At 46.9% G+C, this 12120-nt stretch overlaps 1 protein-coding gene across 1 annotated transcript in view; it reads right to left on the minus strand.

The window, feature by feature from the left end:
* LOC144110752 (putative rRNA-processing protein EBP2) overlaps positions 1–12120 on the minus strand; it is a 60293-nt gene that overhangs the window by 12879 nt on the left and 35294 nt on the right. The window lies entirely within an intron of this gene.

Raw genomic sequence — 12120 nt, forward strand, 5'->3', positions numbered from 1 at the left:
ACCGTAGCAAGGACTGAAACTCAAGACCTTGGGCAGCTGTTGAACACTGTCGCAATGCACAGTCAACAGTGTGTTATGAAGCCAACCAGAATCTCACCATATGTGCGTTTTACAGATTTTGGCTCCAATAAAATATACCGTGTATTCCTGTCAATTCAGGCTCATTTACCGTAAGTTTCTGGTGTGTGCAAACTGATACTTCCGTTCTATGTTTGCTAAAAAAATTGCATGCATCTGGCTCCCCCACAAGATGCCAACAGAAGATGGCACTGTAGCTATTAATATCCATAGCCAATGCCAATAAACGCACACACGTGCAATACCTGCCATTTCGACCTCATTTTCTGTTGGAAGAGGGCAGCGTGATGAGCTTTTTGCTTGCACCACAGCGAGAAGGGCCTTCACGAGCCCAAAGAAAGGCTGCCATTCTCAAGTGGATTCAGCACTGGCAGAGTTTGTGAAATTGTGAAGGTCAGCGGCACTTCCAGTGACCACAGAGTTGCCAAAGTGAGAGAGCTGGCAAGAGAGCAAGGCATTCTATGGGACAAGTGAAAGGCTCAAGCAAACTCCAACAGGCCGCATCAAATACGCCGTTGCTAGGAGTTTTAGCTAGCTGGATTGCTACAGCCTGGGATGACATTTCGGAAAGCTTGGTTGCGCGCTTGTTCCAAAAGTACAGCATTCTCAGTGCACTTGATGGCACAGAGGACTGTGCTCTGTACGAAGAGGACAGTGATAAGGAGGTCAGCAATGACGAGGACGAGTGAGCGGGAGCAGGTTCGTGGAAATAAATCCCGTTTGCATGCTGTCCCTGCAGTCGTCCTCAATTGCTGTTTCGGCAGGCCTGCATTCAAAGAAAGTTTTCTGCTTTATTTGGCCTCCAACTTTTGGGTGTATGCTTAGAATCGTGGCAAGCCTAGATTCAAGTAAATAAGGTAAGATTGGTGCAGACGTTGAGCTTGCCATCTGATGCATAGTATGAGCACAGCACAAGTGCACTGAACCTTGTCACTGAAGTTTGGCAGAAAAAGTATCAGAAGTGTTGCTGTGTACATGAATATTTGTACACTGAGATGATGGAAGATTCAGGGGACTTCAATTAGGGAGTACTCTGAAGCTAGAGACAAAAAAAGATGGGAGCTATGGGGAGAAGTAAGGCACCAGTGAAGTGGCACACAAAATTTTCATGAAAATGGGATGGCACAGCACATACAGTCGAGCCCACATATAACGGCCCCACTTAAAGACGAACTATCGCTTATAACGAACGAGACTTTTCGCGACCATCAAAATATAATTATTTCAATGGCACAAAATCACACGTATAACAAACGTCATTAAGGGCACAGGGTAAGCCCTATACTTCCCATGCATTTTAGGCCCTGTTGAGGTACATGTTTCTCACTAACTAATAACAGTAGCCTAATAATACATATATCATTGTTTGCCAAATTTTGTGCTCTTTTTACTGAACTAGAATATTTGAAATGTGTTGAAAATTCGATTTTTAATAAAATTTTTTCCGGTAGTACACAAATCTGGCCTTTCTTTGCGCATTTCAAAATTCATAACAGAATAACTGCTCAGTGAAATTGCTTAATTCTAGTTCAGTAGTTGGCAACACTTATGTAGATGATTGCAAAAAAAAATCAGCCGTCTGTCTTGAAAGGCATTGGAAATAATGGTACCTTTGTAAGAAAAAACTGTTTTGAGATAATAGAGCGTAAAGAGAAAAATGATGTGAAAAACCATTTTTTATTCGCAGAAACGCCTCCATAGTAATTGGTTTAATAGCCCCCTGATTCGTAGTCACTGTCGCCGTCATTTTTTCGCTTTTCGGCTTGTCGTTTTGACTGTCGGGCCTCTTTTGTAAGCTGTCGTGTTGCTCGGTCCGCAAAGCACATGCGCTTATGGTCAGCTTCCCTCAGCCACTTGATGGTGTTGCTCCCTGGTTCAATCCACACGCCTTCAAAACGCTGACCCGTGCGATGCTACCATCATTAAATGAAAGAACAGCATCCAGTGTTGCCATCCGTAGGGTCCGAAGCCTAACAAACACATTCTTTGGCGCGCGTTCCCAAACAACATGGTTGAACGACTCATTTGCATTTTGAGTTCGCCCATGCAGGCACTTCTCTAGGAGCTCAGCCTTCGATAGCTCCCTATAAATGGGTTTGATAGCCTCCAAGACAGATGCAGGCAAACTCTCCTTGTGGAAAAATGGCTTGCCCTCTGACTGACTTCTGTTGAAGGCACACCACGTATCAGGTCCCTTTGGGCAAAGTCCATGGCATGGGTCATCGTCTGTGGCCGATAAGTGGAAGAAGGTTGCCCAAACGGCCTTTCGCATTTCATCCAGGTTTCCTACATTTCTTCTGATGGCCAAACCATAGTACGTCTGGAGCTTGTCTATTACTGCATCAGTCAGCCGGCCTCGGCCCGAGAGGCTCTTTCCATCAGAGAGTTTTCCTGCTTTGTTTCCTTTTTTTAGCCTTCGTAACATTGTGCCCATCCTTTTTTGCACGTGCCCTATGCACTCAACCTTGGATATTTCAACGGAATCACCATATGGCATTTGTGCCTTCACAGCCATAAAAGCCTTGCTGTCACCATCCCCAAGGTATTTGACGTATCGAACGCCGTGAAGCTCCTCACTCCTGCCGAAAATTTTCAGTGCTCCTGCGACTTCCATTCCACCGCTGGTGCCTTGGTAGTTGCTTTGGCACACCTCTCTATGAAGGGAGTCACTGTTTGTACCCTTGATGCTGCACTTTGGACAACGTTTAGACAAAACCTCCACATCCAGCACTTTCCCAGAGTCTACACTGGTCGCAGAGACTATGCCGTTATTGGAAGTATGGCCTCGCTTCTGCCAGCTTCCATCAAGAGCAACTGCGATGTCTTTATCCCCCTCATTCAGCTGCACAGCTTCGTCAGCTGCCCTTTTCATCGACTCCTGAGCAGCAGCTTCGATGTGACCTAGAAGCTCTTGATTGTATTTCGCAAACTTCGGCGGCGGCTTAGGAAGGTTTAGCATAGCACAGAGTATATTTCCTGCAGCCATTCCCTTACCAATGGACCTCAAGGCATACACTAACCTGAGGTTGGCTTCATAGAGGCCAGAAGTAGTTTTCTTCGACGTCTCAAATCGTTGTGCGGCACTACACACTTCACAGTTCAAACTGTAAACGCTTGCAACACCTGCCCGTTTTGTCACAATTTCGATGAGCTCAACACTTCCACCGCACTCTCTCCACACACAAATCTGTGTAATTGCGGCACAAATGCCGTCCATGTCCATTAAGGCATATTGGCTGCTGCTCTGTAGCACATCCTCTTCCTGGAAGCACAGAGAAAATCTTGAAAGCTTCGATGTCGAGGAGCTGGCGCGTTCGGCGTTCGGGATCTCATTCGGTCGTGGACATCCTTTTGCTTTTTCACGATGAGCGTAGCGGTTGCCGTGAAATTCACGCCTGACGAAGGCCTTCTTTGCCCTGGGCATCTCAACTTATCAGCAGCAACCAACACCGGCACAATTTACAATACTGATCGAAAGGGATAGCACTCGGACGCAGCTGCATGAAGGTTGCAGAAACCTGGAAAAAACGTGCAAAGCGTCTCAGGATTGTCTTGGCTAAAAAAGAGGAGCTGTACAATAGTTGCCAGACAATTTTTTATATGTAGCTGATTTTAGACAAGTTTTGAAATCAGGTGGTGGACTTTTTGGTTGAAAAAATTGACGTTAATCCTGAAAGGGGGCGTGGCCGCTCACTACTTGGTTTCGGAAAAAGCGTTTTTCAGCCGTAAATATGGCTTTCTGAGGAAAGTGCGATCATGGAACATGTGTAGAAAGAATTGAACTTCTAAAATTCCAAAAGAAAAAAAAAACGATTTTTTTTCTAATTTTACCTTACCCTGTGCCCTTAAGCCCTGCTGATCGGTTACAGCGAACGGATGGCATAAGCCCGGTGCCGAGATGCGAGATAACCTGCCTCCGATCCCGTTTTGCGCCCAGCGCATGGCTTGTTTTCCAGAGCCTCATCGGAGGCGAACTGCCCTCCCCGCTGGCCCTGTTTCATGCCGCTCTCAAGCGAGCTACCTTTTCCTCGGTGACGCGCCTTCCAAGATCGCCCTCCTGCCCCTCCTCGCAACTCTGCTCCCCTCTCCTCTCTCTCTTGCAAATCCGTGCGCGGCCTCCGCAATCAGCCGCGCTGCCTGGGCTAATCTTGGAGGCCACACTCCGTGAAGTAAGCCTGCCGTGGTAGCCAAGAGGTGGCTGCACTGACGCTCACGGACGCCCCTCATTGGTCTCTTCGCTGGCACTGTGCATCTGTATATCTTTAGGTTGATTGCCGCTTGTCCACGTTGCTAGTCTACCCTGCTGCGCGCTTTTGTCACTCTTATTGTGGTGCGGACGTTTCGTTGGCTTCGTTCAAATCTCGTTCCCTGGTTGTAATTCGGGACGGCGGATGGAAACACTGTGCCCATTTCCATTGTATTCAGCGGTAGAGATGATGAAACCGGCCTGGGCGAAGGTGGCGGCCACTTGCGTGCGGAACTGCTTCCACAAGACCAGCTTCGTTGACACAGTGTCTGCTGATGCTGAGCCCGATGTTTCGGAAGATGACCAGCCCGGCAGCGATTTGAGGCAGCACGTCGTCGACTCCGGCATGGGGGGTCGACATTGGTTGGAATGATTCTATTTCTGTTGACGACAATGCCGACACCGCGGAACTGAGCACGGACGTGGGAATCATTTCTGAAGTGCGGGACAAGAGTGACGCGGAGGAATCGGATGACGATGAAACTTTGGGGCCAGCTGCCATAAGCGTGCCTGCAGCAATGGGCTACACAGAGAGCCTCAGACACCTTGACTGTGCCAAGGGCCTCGGCAAAGAGCACGCTTCTGCTTTAAATAAACTGGAGACCTCACTCATCGGATCTGCGCTGCAAAAACAGACGTCCATCACGAACTTTTTCGCAAAGAAAAAATTTTTGAAATTTTGTGTTTTGACAAGCAACTGTCTTTAAAGCTGTGGTCCACTTACTACAAACTTTGGGATATAACGAACGGGCGCCGCGTGATGCTCATGTTCGTTATAAGCGGGCTTGACTGTACCACCAACTGCTGTAAACTGGATCGCCTAAAGACTGATTCTGAGAACCAGCTTCGTTGCTGGTATCACAAAAGAGAGTAAGGCACGGTTAATGAGGCTGAATCTCTCACAGCTGCACATGAGAGACGCCACAGTGGAGGGCACCGGATTAGTTTACACTCCCTGGGGTTTTTTACTGTGCAGTGCTTCCACTGATGGCAATACCACCACTTTTAAAGTGCTAGCATAGGCTTGCGACAGAGCACGCACAGCAGAAAAAAAACGCTACCATGAAGCTCTTAATAAAGAAAAATAAGAAACCAAGGGAGTCACGGTGGCTCAGAAAATTCTTCCAGAAGTAATAACCTCACCTGCTGACTTTAGCAGATGGTTATGCTGCCAAGTGAATCATTAACCCCAGCAGCCTCAGTTCAATTAATATTAAGCACGGGGCAGTCAGCATAAAGTTTACTTTGCACAGCTCTCTATCAGTTTAACCCATAAACAGTAGACTCCCGTTAAGACGAACTCGCTTAAGATGAACCCTCGGTTAAGATGAACAGTGGAGGTCGTTTGTTTGGTTTCCCATAGAGCCAATGCAAAAAAAATCTGCTTACGATGTACACTGCGCACGCGCTATTCGGTTAAGATGAACTTTCACAACCAACCGCGCCCAAGCCAAGCAGCGTTACTCGACCATTCAAGCAGTATTTCAGCGGAAAGAAAGAATGAAAAAGTGAAAAAAGATGAAAGCTTTTTTGCGCCGCCAACCCTCCGTGCGATGCAGGGAGGCAGAGACCTAACCACGTCTTCGTTGAAAAGGCGATTCTGCGAAAGCAGAACTGCCGCTGCTCCTCCCCTCCCTACTCCTTGCACCCCCCCACCCCCCCTTCCACCCCCTGCAGCAAACTCCCAACAATAATCTGTCTTTATTGCGCCAGTAGATTCGCGTCGTGTCGGCAGAGTTCTTGCAACTTGCAGACTCCTCCTACAATCTCGGGCAGGGAGGAAAAGCGGCACAGAGAGAGAGAGAGAGAGAGAAAGAACATGCGGGCAGCCCAGCCAGGAAAGCCAGCAAAACTCGAGAATAAAAAAAGGCAAAGAGAAAAAAGAGAGAACAAAAAGCAGCCAATGCTGTTTCCCAATGATAATCACATGACAGTGTCGTCATGCCAGTGCTACCGATGCCATGTGGCAGTGTCTCACGTGTTTGCTGGCTGCCGCGCAAACTGTGCAGTAGGCATATCGATTGTTCATGGCATGCGTGTGCGCTGTGACCTTGCCATGTTCCGCAATCTCCCGCCTGTCTGTACGCCGCCACATTGTGGTGTCCGCTGTTTGTTTTAGTGCGCACCCTGTTCATCGTGTTGCTAGTATGACTAGTAAGCCAAAACGTCGGAAAAAGCCGCTTGAGCTTCGTGAGAAGATTTGAAGTTTTAACCGAAGTTCGCGCTGGCCGGCTTTCAAAGACCGAAATAGCGCGCAAGTTCGGCATCGCGAAAAGTACCGTGAGCGGTATTGTGAAAGACAAGGAGCGGATTACTAATGCTTTGCAAGACGGTGAGTTTGCACCAAAGCGGAAGAGAATGCGCACAGCTATGCACAAAGACCTAGAAGACGTTTTGCTTGCTTGGGTGAAAAGAGCGTGCGGTGGGAATTCGCCAGTGAATGGAGTGATATTGAAAGCAAAAGCAGAAGAAATAACGCTGTGGCTGAATGTGGAGTTTGCGTGCAACGATGGCTGGCTCGACCGTTTTCGGAGAAGGCATGCACTGGCCTTTCGTTGTGTTGTCGGTGAGGCCAGTGCAGTGGACGAAATGACCTACAGCGATTGGAGGCAGAACAAGCTGAATGACCTCCATGGAAGAATATGACTCTCAAAATAAATGCAGTGTAGACGAAACTGCACTATTCTACCACCTGCTTCCAAACAAAACGCTCGCATTTGCTGGTAATAACTGCGTGGCGGGAAAGCACAGCGAGCTTCGGGTAATGGTCCTCGTGGGCGCGAATATGTCTGGGACTGACAAGCTAAGGTTGCTGGTGATTGGGAAGTCTAAAGCACCGTGCTGCTTTAAAAACATAAAAATGCTGACAGTCACGTACATGGCTAATTCGAAGGCATGGATGACGCAAGCGCTTTTCGAGCAGTGGCTTCAGGAGATGGATCACCACTTCCAGAGACAGAAAAGGAAAGTTCTGTTTGCTGTTGATAACTGTCCCGGACATGGTCACGTCACTGGGCTTTCTGCCATCCGTCTGGAATTTCTACCAGCAAATAAAACGGCGAAGCTGCAGCCCATGGACCAGGGAGTGATAAGCAGGTTGAAGAGGCACTATTGGCGCTCTCGGTTGCAAAGGATGCTAATTTGCATGGAGACCAGTGAAGAGTACACAGTGAACCTGCTAAGTGCTGTCCACTTACTGACAAGTGCCTGGAAGCAGGTTAATTAAGCGACCATTGCCAATGCCTTCCGCCATGCGGGGATTGTGGCGCCTAGTGACTGCTCAGCGCAGAATGAAACTATGAGTGAGGACTCCACTGCGAACTTAGAGGAGAGAAGCATTGTTTCTACACTGAGGAGTAAAGGTGTCTCCGTTGACATGAGTACGTATGGCAGCATTGATGAAGGTGGGCAAACGTGCAGGGCTGACACACTGGAAGCTTTAATTGAAAAGGTTCTCGACCTATCATCAGAAACTGCTGCTGACAACAGCATGGATGTTGCGCCTGAATCTCTATTGGTGACCTGTGATGCAGCTGACGCTTGCCTGGACACTTTAGTGTAGTTCTTCGAACAATGTGAGGGCACTGAAGGATATCTCGGAAGGTTAAGGGGGGACACCCCTCTTAAGACTATTTTCCTTATTTCTTGATGGATATTCATAAAACTTACCTGATTTATGCATTTCAGTATGCTGATTTCAAATATGCACTCAGTTTTCCTGTGAAACAAGTTGTTCTCAAAATATTACGTAATCTTTGTTTGAAACTTGCAGGTAATTTAATTATGTAACAGTAAAGGCCACAGTGAAGTTGAGCATACAGGCATGCTCTAGAATGTCCACTGTGTGAAATAAGGTAATATGAACGTTTTTAGACCCATTTGAACAAAAGATATGGCATATTAAACTTCATACCAGGGAAAATTTGATATGAGGCTCAGACAAATTGTATTGTTTTAAAATTATACTAATTGGTATTTGGTCTTGTTTTAGTCTTATTTCACTCTCGGTGAGTTCATTTTTCCAACAAAAAAAAGAATTATGAAGCTAGTCCACCTAGAACCAGAGATATCATCCCTGCACTATTGGAAATGTGTCAAAATTGTAGTTTTGAGAAAATAAGAAAAAGCGTTTCCAACTATGTTTATGTAAAAGTAATAAGTTAAAATTCAAACAAATGCACCAGGGGCATAATCTGGATGCATGGCATCTCTGTGTCGCCTTTTTGCCATCTTCCTGATACCCATAGCTGACTCTTGCTTCTTAGTGGAGCTGGAGCTGCAGCGCAAGTCTTTCTCTTTTGCTCTCCTGGAGGCAGTGCTGCTGGCGTTCATGTCCAGCTCGTTCAAGATTGCAGTTGTGGTATATTCACTGCCAGTGCTGGAGCAGAGTACTGCTTCAGCAATGGCTGTTTGCACTGTGAACAGTGATGAATGTTTTTCCTTAGAAATCAGGCTCCAAATAACAGTGTTCAAGCTCTCATTTGAATTTTGTGTCTTGTACCGTTGGCACCTCTCAAGTAGGCTCTTCTCAGCCAGGCTTTTGTAACAGGCAAATGAGCTTCTGCAACATGCCTTGGTAGGTTGTATTGATGCTTGGGCAGAGGTTCACCTTTGCCTTGGCAGCATTTTGGCGGCACCAAGAACCCTCACCAGTCGGGCAGAGGCTGTGGTTTGGGCAGCCATCAGTTGAGGTGATATGGTAGTAAGTTGCCATAACTGCCCACTGCATAGCGTCTAAATATATGCAGAGCCTATGCTGAGTCTGGTGATGAGTTCTGCAGTTAACTTGCCTTTTCCTCCAAGGCTTCGTTTGCCGTCTGCTTTGTGCTTTTGTAGCAAGTTGCGGAGCGCAGTCCCCATTCTTTTCTGAATTTGGTTAACGCAGTCCTCTTTCACGACTTCAATAAAGCCATACACTTTTACATCCTGTGTAGCATTGAATGTCCTGCTGTCTCCATCACACAGCATCATTGTGTAGTGCATGTAGTGCTTTTAAGCAACCTCTCAAAAAGAATTAGACCAGCTTCAACCTCCATCTGCCCGGCTTTACTTTCAGTGTTTTTCAGGCACTGATGGCTTTTTTTCCATTCAGCATAACCCGCACTGTCAGGCTTTGGGCCAGTTTTACAGCCCAAACAGTACTTTGACAATACAACATAATCAAGCACATAGACCGTAAAAAGCTCCATGGCAGCTCCGATGCCTATGTGGGAGAAATGACCTCTAGACAGCCATGAGCCGTGATAGCAAACAGCAATGTTGCCCTTGTGCCAGAGATATCATCCCTGCACTATTGCAAATGTGTCAAAATTGCTGTTTTGAGAAAACGACAAAAAACGTTTCCAACCATCTTCATGCGACAGGAACAACTTCAAACTCATAGGAATGTACCAGGGGCATAATCAGGATGCATTTCATCTCTCTGCCTCCTTTTTGCCATCATAATGATGCCCATGGATAACTTTTGCTTCTTGGTGGAGCCTCAGAAACAGACGCGATGAAATGCTCGCTTTCATGTTGTCGCTAGCGTCAATTCAAAACGAAGTATCACCGTTCACGGGCACTAGTTTCGACCACATCGCTATCGGTCATAATTTCATAATTCCACCATCGATGCATACACGGCTGGCGTAACTCGAGCTGCACATTGTTTTTGCCCGGGAGCAGAGCCGGCGACGGCACTGGAGGTGTGCCGTCGTCCACGGCGCGGATCCGCGATGCGCTTCGCGGTTGTTCACGACGCAGATGGCAACGTGCCAACCACACTTCGACCTTCGCCCTGCTGAGGCGGGTCAACTGCAGCGTCGACTCGAATTGCGTTTTCTTCGTTTTTGCTCGGGAGCGGAGCCAGCGACGGCACTGGTGATGCATCGTTGTTGACGGCGCGTGTCCGTGACGTGCTTTCATGGCCATTCACGATGCGCTTGGCAGCGCTCCAACAACACTTCCACCTTCGCCCTGCTGAGGCTGTGTCAATTCAAACAGCGTTTTCTTCGTTTTTGCTCGGGAGCGGAGCCGGTAACAGCACTAGCGATGCGTCGTTGACGGCGCGGGTCTGCAACGCGCTTCACGGTCGTTCACGGTGCGGTTGGCAGCGCGCCATCCGCACTTTGACCCTCGCTCTGCGGAGGCTGCGATAGTCCAGGCTCCTTGTGCCTTTTGCGTTTTCACCGTTTCCGGGCGCCGAACCGATGAAACGAGTGATACTTCATCCACACGCGCCGCGCGGCAGACTCTCTCAAAATGGCGCCGCGCTTCTGGAGCAGACAAGCCTAAATTGACGCCTACCCAATCACAGAGCGCCATTTTGATCACATGGCTTTTCTAACCAATGACAACGCGGCGCGCACGTTTTTTTTGCTGTCATTCTGTCCGCGAATGGAAAAATCCCAGCGCTGCTTACCGATTTTAAAAATAAGCTGGAGGCGCGAGCTTTTTAACGAGATCAAAACGGCATCGGAGGAGCGCGTAGGTACCGAGTGACGGCGAGGCATGATTTGACCTCAATTTAAAAGGCAAATCGTGCGCCTTCAGAAATTTAAATGGCTAATACTAAGCAAATATTGGCTATTTCTTTCTAAAAATTCGATGTCAGGTGCAAAATGACCTCGTGAATCCAAATATGACAAAATTGAAAAACCCAATTTTTTCGCGAATTTTCGGCCCGAAAGAGCCGTGTCCCCCCTTAAGGGGAAAAAGGGTCTTAGAAAAATAATTTTTATTATTAATATTAGCCAAACGAAAACTTCAGGGCTGATGCATTTCAGTGTCCTGATTTTAAATATGGTCTCCATTTTTTTTGTAAATACTGCCATTATTTTGTAATTAAAATATATCAAAGTTTTCTGACATTTTGAAAAAATTGGCTGCATCCATCTGACCAAACTTTATTCCAGTAGATTCTACTCTCATAGAGGTTTGCAATAAGAGTAGTTTTACTGTTTTATCTCTTCTAGAACGAAAGTTACAGCTCTTTGAAGTTCATATACAGAAAGCTGAGAAAACAATGCTATATTCTAACTGTTTTCCAAAACTTCACAGCTACCTAAGCTTATGTTTGATGGTTTTATTGCAAGCAGCAAACGGTCAGCTTCCAAACAACACAAACATGGTCAAAATCGGTTGAATGGAAGCCAAGAAAACATTGTCAGAAGTTGGTATGGTGATAGCTCCGTTAGCTCTATTCTATCGGTAGTGTTAGATGCCTTCATGTTTTGGCGCTTCTTAATCAGATCTTTCGTCACCTGAGATAGCTTCCCAGTATCTTTTCAAACTGTCCTACAGCCTACTTCTACTGTGCACGAGAAAGCATTCGACTCAGTGGAAACCTCAGCAGTCATACAGGCATTGCATAATCAGGGGGTAGAAGAGCCTTATGTCAAAATACTGGAAGCAACTGTACAGCTACTATAGTCCTCCATAAAGTCAGCAATAAAATTCCAATAAGGAAGGGCGTCAGGCAAGGAGACACGATCTCGCCAATGCTGTTCACCGCATGTTTGCAGGAGGTATTTCGAGGCCTGAATTGGAAACAGTTGGGAATAAGAATAAATGGAGAATACCTAAATAATCTGCGATTTGCTGATGACATTGCCTTGCTGAGTCACTCAGGAGGTGAACTGCAAATCATGATCAATGAGTTAGACAGGCAGAGCAGATCGATGGGTCTAAAAATTAACATGCAGAAAACCAAGTTAATGTTCAACAGCCTAGCAAGGGAACAACAGTTCACAATTGGCAGCGAGAGCCTAGAAATTGTGCCGGAATACGTCTACTTAGGGCAGGTAGTGACAGCT

The sequence above is a fragment of the Amblyomma americanum genome, chromosome 11, assembly GCF_052857255.1.
Source record: "Amblyomma americanum isolate KBUSLIRL-KWMA chromosome 11, ASM5285725v1, whole genome shotgun sequence".
Lineage (NCBI taxonomy): Eukaryota > Metazoa > Arthropoda > Arachnida > Ixodida > Ixodidae > Amblyomma > Amblyomma americanum.